Genomic DNA, 19,345 nt, shown 5'->3' with positions numbered 1-19,345 from the left:
CCCAACGGCCGCCGCCGCTGCCGGGGCCAGCCCGGGGCCAGGCCGGGACCAGCCCGGGGCCAGGCCGGGACCAGGCCGAGGCCAGGCCGGGCCCCGGCGGGTCAGGCCGCACCGGGGAGCGCGGCCTAGTCACGCCCGCTCATTTCTTCCTACATACAGACACAGATCTGGGTTGGCAGAGGGTGGCAGGGCCAGGGTGGGCAGTGGGAGCCCGCTGTCTTGCTGACAAAGCGTTTTCTTTTTTGGGGGGCAGAACCTGGTATGTCCAAGTGCGACAACTCTTACTACATGGGGTAAGCTGCATTCCACTTGGGCTGGATGACCCAGACGGTGAGCTGGATCACACTCTTCTCAAGACGGGCTAATCACAGGATCACGGAATCAGCTAGGTTGGAAGGGACCTTGAAGATCATCTAGTCCAACCGTTCACCCAGCACTGACAGTTCCCAGCTACACCATATCCTTAAGCGCTAAATCGACCCTACTCTTAAACCTTTAAATTCATCAAGTATCTCCAAATTTACCTTGTGGAGTCACTGAGGTTTTAAATTCAGGCATCAGCCCACGGTGAGCAGTGCCAGACTGCACAGATACGCACCCAACACTGGAGCCTGGCCATGCTATAGGCCTGCAGCAACCTGAACTCCTCCTGAATTCCCCAGGAGGTGTGAGGAGGACTACGGCAAACAGCCTGTACTGAAGGAGAGGAGGAAGAGGGAAGACCGTGATACCTGCCATGTGTTCTTGTACATTGTAGACTTTTTATACTTTTCTCTCCATGTACACACAGATAAAACATCTTTCCGCTTTTGCTGAAAACAAGTTATTATTCACAAGGGAAAGAAACCTTTGAGACCAGATGGAAACATGAAACATGACTTCCAGAAAAAAGACAGCCAGAGGTTTCCAGAAGTCCTCCCAGGAATGTGTCTACACTTTCCATAGAAAAGGCACTAAATAATAGAAAACAACTTTCCCTACCCCTAACTGCAATTTTTGCCTTAGCTAGAAATGAAGTTGATCCCATGAGCAGAGAACAATGAAGAAAAGGTGTCTTCAACATTTTTAAACCTATTCTACATACTCAGGGACCTTCAAGTTGCAGCAGGAACCTGGGGTCATGAACCTGCTTTCCAAAACCCTAGTTTTAACCCTGATCTTGGTCCTACCTTGTTTCAAAATGTAAAAGTAGGCATGAGACAGGAGCCAACAAGGGGCAAAGTCAAAACTAATTTTGCGAAAAATGTCATGAGTCCTCTTCGAAGCTCCAGGGGACTTCCAGGATACAGCAGGAACCTGGACTTCTCGGACTCCACTTTCCCAAATTCTAGCTCTACTACTAGTTTTAAATCTACCTTAGGCTAGAAATCAGGTCCAGTCCTTGAGAAGTGAATGACAGAAAGTAAAGTAGCACTTTGAACTAAGATGAGTGCTTTTCCTTTTTTTCTCAGGGTTCTCAATGCATTGAGAATTTAGGTTTCTCAAATCTCTTCTTGTCCAAACCCTAATCCTATCAGGTGTCACCCTAGCTTTCACTCCAACTACTGTACATTTCAGGGATGTAAAAGTAATCATTAAATAGTGAAAGAAAGACTAGATCCCTTGGAATCTCTTCTTCCTAGTTAAGACTCTCCTGTATAGCCCCATGCATTAGTAAATACAATATTGCTGGTAACAAGCCACAGGCTTTGTGTTAAATTAACACAGGCCTGAGGCCTTGTCAGGTTTTGTCTGGACTAGTCTCAACTAGCCTGAAGCTTTGTTACAGCTTTTTCATCTGTGTCAGCAAGTGTCTAATGGGCAGGTGGCTCTTACCTTTTTTGGTTTAGTTTGGCTTATTTTTGTATAATTGGTGTAATACCTGTTGTTAAAAGGTTTTGTATAAATAGGAATAACAAGTAATTCAACTGTGTAGAATGAACTATCTGTGACCCTAGATTAGTGATAAAGCATAAAGAAACTATGTTGTCATAGTGGTGGCTATAAAGGTTTCAGCACAGGATAATAACAAAAAAAGAGGTGTGTAAGCCCTACTATATATAGTAAAGTTAGGTGCAACATAAGAATTGTGGACCGAGGAAGAAAAATCAGTGTAGAGCATGTTAACAAACATATAAAAATGGGCCCAAGTGGCCTCTAGAGGAAAGAGGAAGCAGCCATCAATATCATGCTCCTCCTAGCAAAGGGGAGGAAAAAAACCCTACCATGACTATCATACTCATCCCAGCAAATATCTTGGGAGGACAACCTCTTCCCTCAGAGAGAAACCATCAGTATTAGCATCTAGAGGAGCAGTGGAGAGGTAAATGTAGCACCAGAGAAAAAGCAATTGATACCTGAAGCAGATTTTTTTACAATTTCTAACTAATATTGTTGATGAAATATTTTTTTTAATCTGGAAAATTTAAACTGCATTTGAACTAATAATAACTGTTTTCTGTATTTTGGTTATACAGTCAAATCCTTACATTAGATTAGCAATAAAATTTTGGCTCCCAGTACAAGATGCGGTCCTCCCTTTGCCTATAATAAGATGCTTCAGCACAGCATACGTGGCATATACAAGTACTCTGGTGTAGTAGTAGTATCGATCTGATACTGTCACCCCTGCCCTTGTGCTTTAGATTATCTTCAGGAATGCATGCACTCCAGTGGGATAAAATGACAAAAGATTCACTGTGTTTGACATCACACTTCGTAACTCACTGTGAGCTTCATATTTCAAGAGCTACACTTTTGATTCTGTATATTCCATTTCCTACTTTTTTTTTTCAGTATTTATTGAGAGTATGGACTCTTCCAGGAAGCAAAAGAGAAAGGAATGGATTTGTTACAAAGAACATTATTGTTTTTGCTTAGTTTGCAAACTCCAGCAGGCAGCATTAACCTACAGAAGGAATGCTCAAAAGCTGCCAGCTTTCAGTGTGTTGCCATTAAATTGCTTTCAGTTTGTATCATTGTTACAATATCGTACATGTGGCTTCAATAGTCCATGAATGTTTGAATGACTCATCTTTATTTTAATTTGAAACTAGTATCTAAAACCTCGCAGAGCAGCTTTACTTTCTATAGCACTGCAAACCCAGCTCAGTTGGCTGTGTGAGATAATTTTGTTCATACACTGAACTTGTACTGATGGTGTGTCCCTGTTACATAAAGGGCATGAAGCACTGTCAACATTAAACATTGCTAAGAGGGCTTCTATATAGGCAGGGACACAGGTTGGTTTGTTTTGTTGGTATATATATATATATATATATATATATATATATATATATGATTGATTATTAATATTATTATCCATACAATTTCAAGAAATAGACTAGACCTTGACTACTTTCACCTTTTTTGAAATTTAGAAGTTACAAGTGAAATACCTATGAGATCTTAGCTGGGATATGGACCACTTCAGCAACATGATATCTCTACATGCATTCTAGATTTTCCTTTCCTAGGTTTCAGTCAGTCTTCTTCATCTTTTCTCTTTCAACTAAATGTTTCCTTTTACCCCATCCCCATTCATTCTTCTGTTTTCTTGCATCTAATCCCAGGAAGCATCCAGAGGCATTAAGGGTCATAGACTCATAGAATGGTTTGGGTTGGAAGGGACCTTTAAAGATCAGCTAGTTTGACCCCCCTTGCCATAGGCAGGGACATAATTCGCTAGATCAGATTGCTCAAAGCCCCATCCAACCTGGCCTTGAACACTTCCAGGAATGGAGAATCCACAACTTCTCTGGGCAGCCTGCTCCAATGTTTGTCTCCTTTTATCATAAGAGAGAGAAAAAGAAATCTTAAATCTTGCCTTGAGAACTGGCAATAAGCAAAGTCTTAGAGAAGGAGGCAAGTCGTCCTGTGATGTACTTACTTTTACACTGCTTTATCTTTGAAGATGGAGCAATTCCGAAGGCCCTGATTTAGCAAAAACCATCAGTCACTGAGAATGTGAAAAGAACCATTTAAGCAAGTGAAACTACCATACTGTAGAGCCACTGTACTGGGGCCAAAATGGTCAGAAAGGCCACTGAAGAAACACCCAAAGAATATTTTTCTCCCTGGGGATTACACGGAGCTTTTCTCCATTGGCCCAGGAGCAAACCACTGATACAGAAAGGTCATGCTCCTTCTCAACTCTGAGTCACCTACTTATGCTAATAAATTGAATTAAGCACTTTGCAGTCCATCTTTCATCCACTGGGACATATAAATTTTATTAGTGTCAATGAAGGTTGCGATACACTCAGAAAAGATAATATACCCTCTTTATACTGTGTTTCTGTAAGATACATTACATGTCCTAAACCCACTTTCTGTAATACTGTAGAAAACGTGCCATAAATACAGCCCATTTCTGTAACATTTTAAAAGCATGGCAATGGCATATAAATCACAGGACAGTGAGACTCTGATGATGAGCATTGTGAAAGCTTCTTATCCTTGGTACAGTCCATTAAAAACAAATAATAAATTCTGAAGAAATACATAGGAGGATTGTCTGAGACCTAAGATCCAAGGGCACTTACATGCTGAGCAGACATTGATCAAAACCACTGGGTTTGTACCCATGGGTGCAAATCCTGTCCACGCAGAGCAAGAAGCTATAAAATCAAATTATACAGGAGACGCATGCATATGGGATCTTACTCAAAACATACAAATCTACAATTTGCTACTTAGCAGCACTGTTCAGTGTTGTGAGAGCAGGATATGTAGAGAGGAGTGATATGGACTGATACTTTGTGAGGTTTATGAGGGGAAAGAACACAGTAGAGCTGAAGATATATTTATTACAAGTTCTCTGCATTGACTGAAGCTGTGCTAAAGAGCTGCAGCTTACGGAGACATCGTGTTCATTCTTATTATGAGTAGATATTTGTAAAAAGGAAACCTTAATATCTCTATTAAGTGTGTATTTCCCTGGAAAACAGGTGGTTAGTTTGTCCGTGAGCTACACCCGCTGTTGTTATAGGTGAATTGTATCATGTCACTGAGCCTTGATCAGAGCTCACCGGGAATTAAAAGTTAGTGAATTGTTCTCCTTAATAATGATAATGTGATGTACTATAGGGGATATTTTTATCTCACGCTTAGTTTGATTTGATAACTTTTTTCTCTCCTATTGTGTTATTGTTGGAAAGTGCATACAAACCTTGTTTAGGAGTTCTGCTTAAAACGGATGTTCGCTATATATTGTATTAGTAATAGAACAGCAATTAGCTGTTAGTTTATTGTTGGCTCTTTGAGAATTTCCACGAAATTTCTATATGAGTGTCAATGTATGAGTTTATTTTCTTTTCTCTTTCCTTGTTTTTATTTTACATGGGATCAGTAATGACCCTGTTGAATAATGTGGCTTGTTTAAACTAGTGTGCTTCAAATCAGTGCTTAGAACAGAGAACAGGTAAAAAACAGGGTTTCTTCCAAAAAAAAAAAAAAAAAAAAAAAAAAGCAGTTAGTTAAATAGAGACTGTAAGCAGAACTTACATGAAAGTAAAATGACAGCTAAATCTAATAAAATTCATTAAACTTCTTCTTTGGAATAAACAAACTCGTTTACTTTAGAGCTCATTTACAACCAATGCTTTTCATACTGTAAGTAATCTGAAATGCTAAATAAATCTATCTGAAAAGTCACAGAAAAGGCAGAGAAAATACTTGTATAACAACTGTGGGGCTTAGGGAACAGGAACTAGAGAAACAAGATTAAAGTGGCCAGGCTCAAAGGAAAGGGAATTAAATGAAGGACAAGTACATTTTCAGACTAAATAACACCCATTTTCTCCCTTTCAAAACCATTTTTATTTTTTAAATTTTGCATATTATAACTGAAAAGTTCCAAAGCTCAGACAAAACACTTTTCTGTTGAAATATAATATGTTGATATATCCCAACTATTTCCCTTTTCATGTTCTGTGAAGGACTACCAGCATCTGTTAAAAACAGAAACAAAGGCAAATGTTGAAAATCTCAGAATATTCCCTGATGGGGAATGCCCAATCTTTGCATAGCTCTAGGCAGCAGCATTCTTTTTCTCAGAGTTGGTTTACATTCAGTAATATTTTACTAAGTCTGACTTTGCACCAGCAGAGAGCAGTAGTAGCCCCATTATTAAGTGTCAGACCTGCAAGATCTAAGTGTTCTTTGTTTTGTTTAGGTACACAGTGGGGCCTGTGGGTGCTAATTTACAGGTGGCATCCAGAAAGCTCTCCCCAAATCAGATCTGCTTGCTATGCCTTAGTTCTCCCAGCTCCGGGTCTGCACAGGTGATAGTGCTCAGCATTTTGCTGTTCTCATTTATATTTTTCTTTAGGTTGACAGGAACAGTGAGTAATTCTGCATACAACACTTGCTTAAACGTATCATCTCAGAGGTCACCATTATGAAGGAGCTGCTGCTTTCCCATTTCAATATTTAATATGGAGTGGCTTTTTACTTCTGTTTACTGAATTTAGGTTTATTAAATTTCCTTCCATAAAACAATGTTTATATACATATACCTTGGTGTTTATATTATAACAAGATTTCTATCTTTTAAAAAGACTGCTCATGCTAACAGAAACCTTCTGGTTCCAACAGACCCCAGTAAATGCCTGTTTACATTGTCTCTGTGATCTGTAACAACTAAGCACCCAACTGAGCCCCTACAGATTTACAAGTGCAGTGAATCCTTGAGGTTAAGATATCAAACATCCACTTGCTAATTGTGGCATTAATCTCACACTGCTGCTGAGATGTTAATGCTGTACTAGTGCCACGTTGCCATTTAAAGTCATTTCATCCTGTAGTGCAAGTCATGTGGTTCTGACTGCTGGTACAGATCCAGCAGATGGATTGTGAAGGAGTAGGAGGAAAAAAGCAAAATGCAAACAGACTCACTGATTTTAAAGTACAGCATATTCAAAGATTGCCTTTGCTTTTAGATTCCTCAGTTCTTAAGCACCAAAAATAATGTGGTGGATCTCACCACATCATAGTCAGGTAGCTCAGAGAGATATCCCAGACCTGGGTTTTGGGAAATGCTTCTGCCCTGCAGTTTACACAGAGAGAAGGGATTTAGACACAGATAAGCAGCTCTTGAAGCAAATTTCACTCCAGTGACTACAATGGTGAAGTTCTCTACAAAGTTCAGCCAGTCAGAGTGAGGTAGCAAGAGCCAGCAAACTGCAGAAGGAGCTGGGGTCAGTCAGCAGGAAATGCTGTAGGGAAGGTTTTGCTGCAGAGTGGTTGACTTTTCCAGACATAAGTGGGAACCCGGGCACCTCTTTGAAGGAGAATTTAATGCCCGAAAGGACCTTGCTGTCTAGGTCCCTTTGTGAAGATGGACTTGAGCACTTTACTAGATATACTTAACACTTGATAGATTTGAGGCTTGAAGTATTACTTGCTTTGTAAATGGGTTCTGCAACAAGAACACCATATAGGATTTGTGAAAATAAGCAAAAATGCCGAAAAGTCTGAATATGCCTCAGTCTTTCCATTTTCTGAATATTAACTGAATGCTAAAATCAAATAACATCCACTTAATGACAGAGAATAGCAACATATCATGGAATTTAAATATGGAATCAAAATAAGTCAAAAATCTATACATTGAATAGTTATAAAGAAAATACTGAAAAAAAAGGTATTGCGGAGAACTCATTTCCAAAGCAATGGAACATGTGGTAGCTTTAAAGATATTTTCATAACCAAAAAAAAAGGCTTACGTATGCTTTTTGGTGAAAGTTTGTATATTAAATTCTGACAGACATGAGGCCAAGAGAGAGAAGCAAGGAAAGCTGCAGCCCATTCTGGGGAAGCAGCTGCTTTCATCTGGAATTGACTGAGAGCTGTCATGACTGAAAAAATGTTAGCCAAGAAAAAACTTGCACTTAGCATTTTGTAAAAGGTTCAGCCTGTTCTCTCTCTCTTTCTCCCTCTCTCTGAATAGTTTATTAGGAAGTGGATCTTTCCTGATCAGGTTGCAGCAGCCACAGGTCAGATTTTTTTATCTTGTGGAGTAATGGATTCTTCTTGTTAGCCTCACTGTTTATCTTCTATCTCCTCAAGGTTTCAGTGTTGTATAGTATTGTACAATACAGAAGAATAATGTTAATGTAATCAGTGCTGTGAAATGAGATTAATAATGACTGCTCAGTCTGGCAGGCTGAAACAGAGTTCCTCATGAATAGGAGAGATTGTGTATTGCTAACACTGAGTTTTCCTTTCCCAGGTTCATTAGCTTCACTTTCTTCCTCTGAGGAAAGTGACTTGCAGTGAAACATTCTGCACTTTGGCAATTTTGTTGATGAGAGGAAAAACAAGCAATGTAATGAGGGCAGGTCTTGCCTTAAGTTTCTCCCAGACAAGCCTGCACCCTTCAGCAGGAATGCATCAAATCTCCATTTCACATTTCCAAAGCACTGCACAAACATTTGACAGGTAACCCTTTGTGTTGTCTGAGGAAGGGTCCAGGTCAGCAACACTATCTGACCACCAACAAAAAGATGCTCAAAGCAGAGCAGTAGGATAGTGTTTTCCCCACACCTTGTGACAGGCAATCCAAAGCCTTTTGAGCCTTCTGGAAATGATTTATTTATTATTTTTTCAATTTTTCAAATTTCCTAGTAGCAAGATGACTTGGATAATTTTGCTGAATGTGACTATACCTTGGCACTGATTATACAGAGAGTGTCTGGAGACTATACTTGGAACTCTGACCTCTCAGCAGGCTAGCTGAATAGAAGTGAGGTGAATATGTTAGGCCAGTGCTGTCTGGAAAAGAAATGGCTAAAGCAAACTCGGCCCACAAGATGAAGCGCTGTCACTGGACATAAGTCAGAACAAAGCGGTGTGCCAAAATGTGCATGTGTGCATACATGAAAGCATCTTTATATGAGAATATGAAAAGTTTATGGGTTGCTTTTGATATATTCCATTTCACAGAGCCCTCCTGGGGGTAAAAAGTCTCAGCCCCTCCATCTGTATGCAACAGATATTTTCTCCCAAACAGTTCTGAACTGCAACATACCATTTTCTGCAGCTACGAAAATTACAGCACAGTTAGGAGGCTGCTAACCCAGCAGCATGAACAACATGAAGCTTTAAACTCATAATAATTTGAAGGCTTTTCTTAGCTGTAGTGAAGTGTTTCTTGTGCTTCTACTAACCTATAATAAAGGCTCAAACTTTATCCCCCCAAATTGCGGGGTGGGCATTTAAAGAGACAAAGCCATCATTTGCTGTAGAACTTTCTATTTAAGGCTCTGCTCTTTAGCATTTGCACAGAATGATGCAGAGTCCTGTTTATCCTCCAGCTCCCTGAAGACTAGGATTTCATATGAACTTAGGCTGTTATGAGAGGTATTGTTTATGAGTTTGTCTAGCTGCCATTATAAACACAGGCCTGCCTTTGTCTGCATCAGATCTTCATGTAAAGACAGTGTAGAATGTGAGGTTCTCCTTCACAGAGCGGTACAGGCCAGGGGTTTGTGGGAGATGGGTCTGGGGAGGTGGGACCTGATCCCTGGGAGGGTGTGGAAGGGGTAAGGGCGATCTTTATTCCTGGAAACTGATAGGCTATTGAGACATCAAGATGACGCAGTCCTCCCTTATTCCTCCCTTCCAGGCCTTTCAGATGTTCCCTGTCATTACATCAGCTGCCCACAGAAACATTCATCGTGATACAGACTTAGTGGCTGAACAGACATTATCTAATACATTCAGCCTCCTTTTGGCTACAGAGAAACAGCTCACAGCACAGGAGCATGGAAGAACTGTAAAGGTGGTGACTGAAGAAATAGCTCCCTTCAAAAGAAAGGGCAAAAAGCTAGGAAAGATGTTTCTTCTTCCTCCTCAATTCTCCTGAGTACACACGGGTGCTCTAAGAGGCACTGGAAGTGGCACAGTGCTTCAGGGCTGGTGTCACACACCACCTCTTCTTGCAGACTCCATCAGAGAAGGGGTGCTGGGAACTGAGCCTGTGGGACACAGCAGACATTTGAGGATGGCCACTCTCAGGAGATTCCGGGTTGCAGAGGAGCTCCTTAGCTGATCTTTGCAGCCTGACTCAGGAGGAGGCTTCCTGCAGAATGGCCCCTCCAGCTCAGCCTCTGATTGCTTATTTCAAATTACAGATTCAGTTATGTTTATTCCAGTCAGGGTTACATAAAACAACAGTAGTAGCCAAATTACTTCACCAGAACTCCCATCAGGTCTAGCACTGGGATAAGGTTAGCCATGCTGGGAAGTCCTTAGAAAAATGTACTTGATGTGGAGTAGATGGCTGATAAAAGAAGGGAGAGAGGCATCTCCTTCTCACTCTCCTGTTTCACTGAGGCCAGTAATTTTTACCACTGCTGCTTTAAAGAACAGGACTCTCTATATGTTCACTGAGCTGGCTTTCCTTTAGTGATTGCTTTTTAGCCTGCAGTGCTGGACTTAATGCCTCTCACTGATACGGGATTTTATTTTAGACTTCAGGAACTACATAAGACTGATGTCTTGGGTAACCTCTGTCTGGCCAGCTGGTGTGATCCCTTATCAGAGAGCACTGGCCAGTGCCTGTCCTTGTGCTGCAATACGCACCACTGGTGAATATGGTCTTTAACAATTCACAGGTGTTTTTATAGGATGTACAGCACCTTTCATCTTCCCTGACAGTTGCTTCCAAAAAGATTTGGTGTTATGTGTGTGAGTCCAGATGAATAAGAATTACAGCAATGCATCATTATCATCAGTCTGTAGCTTCATGGAGCTAAGAGAAGAGTATTTTTACAGCAAGAGACTGGTATATCATTTGTCCAAAGGTAAGATGAAGTAATTATATGCTTTCACTGGAGCCTGGGAGTTTTAGGATGCAATGGAACAGGTTTTAAATGTGCACACCGATCCTGCCTGCTCATGCAAGGATGGTGATCGACAGCTCTTCCTGGAAAACAGTTTCCCTGAACCTGTTTAGAATTCTCTTAACATCAGCCTCAGATATAGGGAAACAGTGAAAGTTGAGATTAGTATACACTCTAGTAACTACAAACCCTGGTACAAATCCCAGCAGTTTTGGGTGCACTACATAAAACATTAAGGGTATGGAAGCTGGCTGTAAATGATACACAGACAGTCTGAGCTGGAAGTGCTTTTGACTGATACCAGTAATCAGTGCTATTCCTGTCAGTGATTATACCCAGTGCTGCCATTACCAAAGGCAACGTCTATCAAAAATGTTTTTAAATTCCTGATTTAGACTATTGCAGCTGGAAACATTTTAAGCACCCAATGCATTTCCCTCTACAGATGAGCTGTGAGAATGGAAGTTGCATTTCAAAAGAATTTCAGGATTTCAGTGTTTGACTTGATTCTGATAGGAATCAGTGTTCCAGATTTTTCCTTGAAAATAAGTCTCAAAAGTACATAAACAAAAAAGCTCAAGCCATTCTCAATGTTTAGTTTTGGCAAAATTGAAATATTTTCACACTGACTTTTTAAGAGACGATATTTGGGTAGTTAAAAAAAAATATTAAAATCCTTAGGAACTAAACAGAAACCAGAATGTCTTTCTCTGAATCTGTCCAAATAAAATGTCTAAACATTACTGAAATCTTTTCATTGGAGAAACTGTGGAGAGATCAATCTGATTTTACAATGTGTTTTAGATCCAGTTGAAAGCATATTCAGATGCAAAATCAGTCCATCAAAATTTCTCTCAGCAGTTCTACTTGGGATACAAAAGTTCATTTAATTGGCATCCACCAAGATGCTTATTTGCTCATTCAAGATGAGAGACCAATTTACAAAGCAAAATTACATCCTCTGAGTAGAATAGGAACCCTGACATGAGACTCAGATTTTCAATAAGTATTTTCAATGCAAATAAGGTTTCAAGGGATTGTTCTGAATAAAAAATAAAAAATAAAAAAAATTTTAAAAGAGACAGAAAGAAGTGAGGAAGCTCCTTCCTGTCTCATTCTTAAAGTATACTGTATGACTATTTGAATTAGGAATATGAAGTATGAAGGTTAAATAAATGTTCCTGAAATTCTAAGGAGCTTTACACATTACTTCTCTGTATCTTCCTCTATTCAGAGAAGATACAAACAAAGCATTGTCAGTAGGTTCATTGATTTTGAAATGGACATGGAGGTGAGAGGGCTCTACTCTGCTTCCCTGATCAGCAGCAGTACAGGGGCTGTGTTAAAACTTCAGTTAAAGCCCTGTCAAAACATCGTAACTTACTGTGATCATCTTTTTATGAGTTTTACATCATATAAAGCACAACTAAAGCATCTGCTACACAGTGACTTGTCATTACTTTGTGGCTTATGGTAGGTCTCTGTCTTTCTACAGAGACTGTGTATGACAAAACCATATAGAAGACAGACCTAGTACTGCAAGTAGTATCTCTAAGTATCTTACATTTAAGTGTCCTTTGCAATACAAATAAAGCAGATTATGCTTTTCTGGGAAGAGTTACCCAGTTTATCAAAAGCACTTATTGAGTTGCTACATCACACTTAACCCTGTCGCTATACTTAAAGAACTATTCCTTATATAAATACCCTATAAATACCACAGTCATCAGCTTGTTCTCATTGTCACAGAGAGACCTAACACAGTGCATAAACAGAACAGAAAGCAGACTGGAGAATGAGGTGGTGTATCTATGATAAATCTCCATGCTCTCCTTCTCAGCACACTGACATTTTTAGAAGACTCCGTGTTAGCTGAGATAAAGTCCGCATTTTGCTGATGGGGGGAAAAGAGAGGTAGTATTTCTTCTTGCTTGAAAGGCATTCAGATGCTGTGCTGACAGGCATAATAGAAATGCCCACATAGATTAGAGCAAGAGAAAGAGAGAAAGACTGCAGAGCCAGAGCTCTGCAGATAATCATAACATAATAGGAATATTAGATCACCGCAAAATTTTTCTCTCTGTTACTGTCTGCTGCACTCTTTCACAGGGCAGAAGTTTTTAGGATGTGATCCTATTTTTCCTCTCCTCAATCACAGAGTGTAATCTGGATCACTGGGAAGGTACTCTGGACAGATAGCCACCTGTCAGTCCTTGGGGATCTTGTTTGTATCACACGAACTACACTGCCTTAGGGGAATATTCTGGGCATGATGATAAATGTACAGCTATAAAGTCTGACCTGATTGCTGATGTCATTTTACAGCCAGACTGTAGCAAGAAGAATGTGAAACCGACCTTGCATCAAAATATTTTAAGTCTATTCATGGATTTATTTTCATGCAGTTTAGCAGTTTGCTGTTGCGGTATTTTCCTTAAGCAGAAGATGTCGTGTGCACAGTCTGCTGCCTTTCCTCACCATGAGCGGCCCGTGGGGTTGTGCTGGAGGGACAGACCAGATCCAAGGGACCTGCCACCCAGCCAACTGCCCCCGTTTGCTCCTGCCTTTTCCCTGTGCTCTTTGCATGGCTGCATTTGGGCTCCTCTTGCCACTGGCATTAGTGAAGTGCTGCCGTTCTCTGTGTGCTCTGGTGTAAATCCCAGATGATTCCAGGGGATTTAGGGGGGTTATTTTGGATTTACACTGAATTTGCTCTCCATAGCTTCTAGTATAAAACAGTGGTAGAGCAAATAGATTTCTGAAGAAAGTTCACAAAGGTGATAAACTTTCATATTCAGGAACTTTCCCGCTGACTTTCATGGGACGACCCACATTGTACAAACATGGATGAATAGGCATTTGCAAGCATAATCTCTGACGTGTTAGTAACGTAGTAGCCCAGAGGTTAAACTGCATCACTTTACATTTGCAGGATAGAAAGCAGCAACGGACATTATCATTTCAAATCAATAAAAGCAGGGCATATAACAAAAATAACTGTGTCAATTAAGAAAAAATGAAATTTTTTAAATCATTTAAAAATATTCTTATGTAGTAAATTTAAAAATATATGACTTCCTAGCAACCAGATTCTTTCCAAGCTCCTGCAGATCTCAAGGTCTGACCTCTGTCTTTCCATTTCAGTTATCAGAATTTCAGTCATCTGAAGTCCCAAAGGCCTCTGTGTTTTTGTAGGCACCAAGGACTTTCTATAAATTATTTCCTGCTTTCCTCAAGAAATTTGAAAGCTTTTTTGTGAGTGAAGGAATTTTTGTGCATATATCTGTTTTGTTTAAGTCTATTTGAAACTTGAGAAAACAACAATGGAAACAGAAAAAGTGATTCAGCCTTACTTTAGTGCAGTGCACTTAAAAAGATAAATCCTCTGGTAGGTGATTATTGTTATCCTTAACACATAAAAGTGTCTCAATTCAGTCAGAATTCTGGGAGTGTTATTTCAAAAATAACTTATGTATAAAGAGTGGGATATTGGTTAGTGAAGGAACGCAATGAATAAGAGAATGTACATCATAACAGAATTTCTTCACATTCATATTTTCCATGACCTCCAAACTGCACACACAAACACTTGTACACAGAAAGGTACAGGTTACAGGCAGCGAAGTAAAAACTGCTCTGTCTGGTTTATAAGAAGGGGAGAACAGACAGTCCTCAGAAGCTCCCTCAAAACTAGCAAGACATGAATTGAAGATAAAAGGTGAAATGTTCAAATGATGTTAAAGAAGTAGAGACATGCAGGATGTTTCAGAGATCAAAAGTCACATAAGAGACATCTCTCTGGGGGATGTCCCCCTGTGGTTGGGTGGGGACAGGTGCGAGGGAGAAGTGGGTCATCTGTACTCTGGACTGTCACAATCAAGACCATTCCTAATCTAGTAAAATTCTCCTTTAGCATGGGTAATTAGGCACACTCTTCAGTGAATGAACTGTATTCACACAGCTTCCAGATCTCAAAGTGGCTTTTGCTTGTATGAATGGGAGGAGCATGGTACGGTCAATGCCCGATACTGTCAATGGGATCAACCTTGTTAAGTTCAGCCCTTCTCAGAGCAGATACCCTACAGGAATCAGTGACTCTCATGTCCTTTCTACAGGCCAAAAATCAATGAATGAAACTTTGGCCATTAATTTCAGATTCTAAACGTTCCATGCTCGAGGCTCTTCTGCTGTGCTGGGGAAAACTCTGTTGCTTGATGTTGATGCCATTCCCCTGCTGACTTATATGAGACACGATGTTTCTGGACAAAGGATCTAATGGTAAGTCAAAAAAGCCCTAGGAGCAAAGTCTGATGCAAAGTGATACCTGCCATATTTATCCAGGTGGTTATGACTATCATGCTTTTCATTAACTTTTGTGTATATATATATGTGTGTGTGTGTGTATATATATATATATATATACAAAATATATTTTGACTCAATTGTAGAGTATATCATAATGGACTTTTTTCATACCAGTATTTTCCATGACCTCCAAACTACAAAAATAAAAATAACAAAAATAAAAAATCTAAGAAGAACTAGTGTTAATATTCAGTTGTTCCAAACTGGTTTCTGCTGGGAAAAAAAAAAAAAAAAAGCAGAAAAGCTTTCTCTCTTTTGTGACAAATTTCATTTGGAAAGTCCTGTTTTAATTCCTCACAGAGTGATTAGTAGATCCAATTGAAAACAATACTACCTTTGCATATTAAAATGATAACACATAACCTCAATTTAAATTTAAATTGGATTTCCAAAGGTGAATTCACTTTGCAGTCTGATACATTTGGATCTCAGAGTACAAGGGCTTGCACACTTTATTTCTCATTGACAGAACTGAGTTTTTTAGTTAGTGCTTTTTTTTTCCTTTGTAGATGAGAAGAAAGGAAAAATGAAGCAAAGCACACACTTCACTCAGATATCTACAATTACATGAATGATGCCACAGGAGATAGAGATCATAGTTCTAGTGACATTTCACTTAGGCTCTGGCATCTGTATTATATTTTTCTATTGAAAAATGACTTTCATGAGTGTGACACTGATATCTTCCTACCAGATGTGGTTTTACTCTATATATTTAACAATTTCTCCTAATCATTGAAGAGCTACTGCCATTAAATAGTTCCTGGCATGTTATTTTGGCTCTTTGATATATCAATAGCAGGACCTGTGTGAGACTTTTTATCAAAGGCTCATTAATGCGTAGTTTTCAACCTCTTCCAGAATTTCAAGCTGTGGTATATGCACTATCAGGAGCAAGGTATACCAAAACAGTATGTAAAAGGCCATTTGAAGAGTTGAATTCCTCTTTCAGGACAGGAGTACAGCTGCTTTGTCATTCTTGATCTGTTTCAGCTAGGGGATGACATATGATGCTGATTATTTCATTTTTCTCTAGTCCAGGTGCAAAGGGGCCCGCTAAAGGTAAGGAGAATAAGATTCTCACTCTCTTCTATTCCTATTGGCAAGAGCTGGGTTTAAACTATTTCTTACTTTCCATCCCCATACAAAGGTATGGGGACCTCTTATTCTTATCAGAAGACAAAAATAATTTAAAAACAAACAAACAAACAAAACAACCACAACAACAAACTAGAGAGGGGAAAGGTCACAATCTAAATGTTTTCATTGCCTAAGCAAAATCATCTGGAGCAAAGCCAGATGAAATCAGCAGATCTCCTGTAACATTTCTTTCATTTGAAAGAAAACCCATTTCAGCACAATTCCTCAATGGAAAAGGTAAATCTCAGACACAATAGAGTTTTTCACTTTGGCAGGAGATATCAGTGTAGCCACAGTTGCAAAGCAGCCATCCTAAAGATCCCTAAGCAAAACAAGTAAAGGAAGATGGAAGGCAGCAGTGTAGTATATATCACAGAAGTTTCATTTTTTGTGCTAGTGGAAAATATTTCTTGGTCCACAGATGCCTCCACAATCCACTGCATTTCTCAGCAATATCTTGTACTCCGTGGACAGAGATACTAATTCTTATTTCCCTCTCAGAGATCCCTTTCTGTGTTAAAATACAAAGATACGTCCCACATTTCTAAAACTTGAAGAGGTTATCTCTTTGGGTGAGTTGCACTTTATGTCTTCTTAGGCCTAAGGAAAGAGAGAGGGAGGGATGCATATTAGATTTGAGACAAGAAAGTTAATCAGTTCTCAGGCTTCATGTGCTAAGCTATTCCTCCTAACACAAGGAAATTGTACAGACCACTCAGGTCTCATCTGACACGTTCTAGCAGTAACACTGTAAGTAGGTCCCTGTTTAATGTGACCCTAAGAGGTGAGTAGTTTTTCACACATTTATGCTCCAAGTTTACAGTTCTGGGGGAAAAGGTACATACTTCCTAACACGATCTCTAGTGTGGTCTAAGTTTAGCAGACAGCCATCTAGATTCTATCTACAGCTCCATCAGCCAACCATCATGGAAAAGCTGCTGGAGAAACTGCTTGTCCATACCACCAATTGCAGTGATCAGTAAATGAGAGATATAGCAGCTTCCACCTTCCTGCATGTCTCGCTGAACTACCTGACCATCCACCCAATTATCAGATACCTTCTGTGGCTCTCTTTACTCTTGCTATCTTTAATCAAGCATCATTCAAATCAAAACCTGTTTCCTAATCATCTTAATAATAGAGGATGTTGCTCTGGTTGTGCTATCAAGCCATAAAGCAATAGCTACTCACAACCAGCACCATTTCCATCTGGTCCATCAAATGCATCGATCCAGCTAAAGACATTAAGGTTCTTAATCATACTGGGATGTCTACATGTTCAGAGGCTTACCTCCAGTCTTAATGGAGGTTAAAAAACCTCCCAAACACCTTTCACAGACCCCTCTCCCAGCTATGTTCATTGGAAGGCAGCTCCAGTGCTGACTCATTAGTGAACTAGACATGGCAATATCACTATTTATGTGGTCTCCGAAGAAAAAAAGGTACAAAAGGATTATATACAGCCAGGATGAATGCAGCAGATAAATGGGATATACTTTCTTCTAATTTTTACAACGTAGAAGTTAAGCACCTCTTATAGAAACCAACAGTGATTTTAACCACTTTTAAACCACTAACAAGAAGAAAGCACATCAGTGGCTGGGAATGAATGTGAGCAAATCAGTCATCATCATGAAGCTTTTCCTTTCAGCATGTGAGGAGGGCAATGGTGTAGATTTGCCCTGAAGAGGTTAGAGATCAGGGCAGGCAGACAGTGGACTTGGACAGAAGTCTTCAAGTTCATCCAGGTTAGCTAGTCAAACACACCTGAAGCTGCTGAAGGAATTTTGTCCACCTACCTACCCTGAAATCTTTTTATTTTGAACAGAAAAGGATTGGGACACAGCATACAGAGTATTCATACACATTCTAGTTGTGCCTGGAAGGGAAGCAACTGCTTTCCTGAAGGGGGTTAGTGTCATTGCATGCAGTTAGGAAGAGGTGACTGGGAAAACAAGGAGGCTGAGCCTGAGGAGGAGGTGAATTCCTACGGCAGGCAGAACACATAGTGAGTAGCTCCTTCCTTGGAGCAGCCAATTGATGTAAAGTTGTTACCTGTGTTATCAAGCCAATGTACAATGTATCCTGAAAGCTGTACAGAAATAAATGAAACACTGATTTTAGAAATTTTAAAATTCCCTTTGATTTTTATTCCATTTCTTTTATTTCTCTATGAGAATTTGACAGTAGCACAGAGGCAAAATAGACCTTTAAAAGAACATCTGTTCATAGGCCAGCTAATCAGCACGACTCATCCACAAGTTCATCCTCCCAAATAATCTTACTCCTTGATGGTTAGCTTGCTTACATTTCAGACTAGCATCCCGTTTTAAAAGAGAGGAGTAGTGCTTCATTACATTTTCTGATAATGGTAATAACAGGCTTTTTTCCTCTATCTCCTCTAACACTGCCCTTGATTGCTGCTAGGGCTTCCACTTAAGAATGTTCACAACACAGACTTGTAGATTTTTAATTCATTGAGGACAGGATGTTTCACTTCACAGCATTCCCATACTCACCTCTCTTTAGCCTATCACTTATATGCAATTTTTTTCTGCACCATGCTATATGAAATTACATATCTGCAGGCAGATCTACCACAGAACTTTTCGGTATATCAGAAAACTGGAGAGAAGCAATCTATTTTCCATCAGTAGCTTAAATATATCTTAAATTCCTCTAGGCACATACAGGTTTTGGCAGGAATTTCAGATTCAGTCTTACCGAGCAGAAAGTATCCATTTAATTCAGATCTCTATCGAGCACTCCAAATAAAGCTCTTTCTCCTTTCACCCCCTTTTATTCAATACAGCCAATATTGTAAAAGTTTTCAGAAAAGAAAAAACGTAGCATGAAAGTACCTCTTTGCAAGACCCACTTACAGTAAGTATATCACTGATGAAAACATAGATTTGACTATGATGTTGAGTAGAGCACATGCTCACAGAAACCTTTCAGCCTTTTAAAGCTCAGAGCTGAAGGACTCTCTGATTTGACAGAAAGTATTGAAATAG

The sequence above is a fragment of the Athene cunicularia genome (assembly GCF_003259725.1).
Source record: "Athene cunicularia isolate RWA chromosome 1 unlocalized genomic scaffold, athCun1 chr1_part2, whole genome shotgun sequence".
In the NCBI taxonomy this organism is placed as follows: Eukaryota; Metazoa; Chordata; class Aves; order Strigiformes; family Strigidae; genus Athene; species Athene cunicularia.
This window is presented reverse-complemented; position numbering follows the sequence as displayed.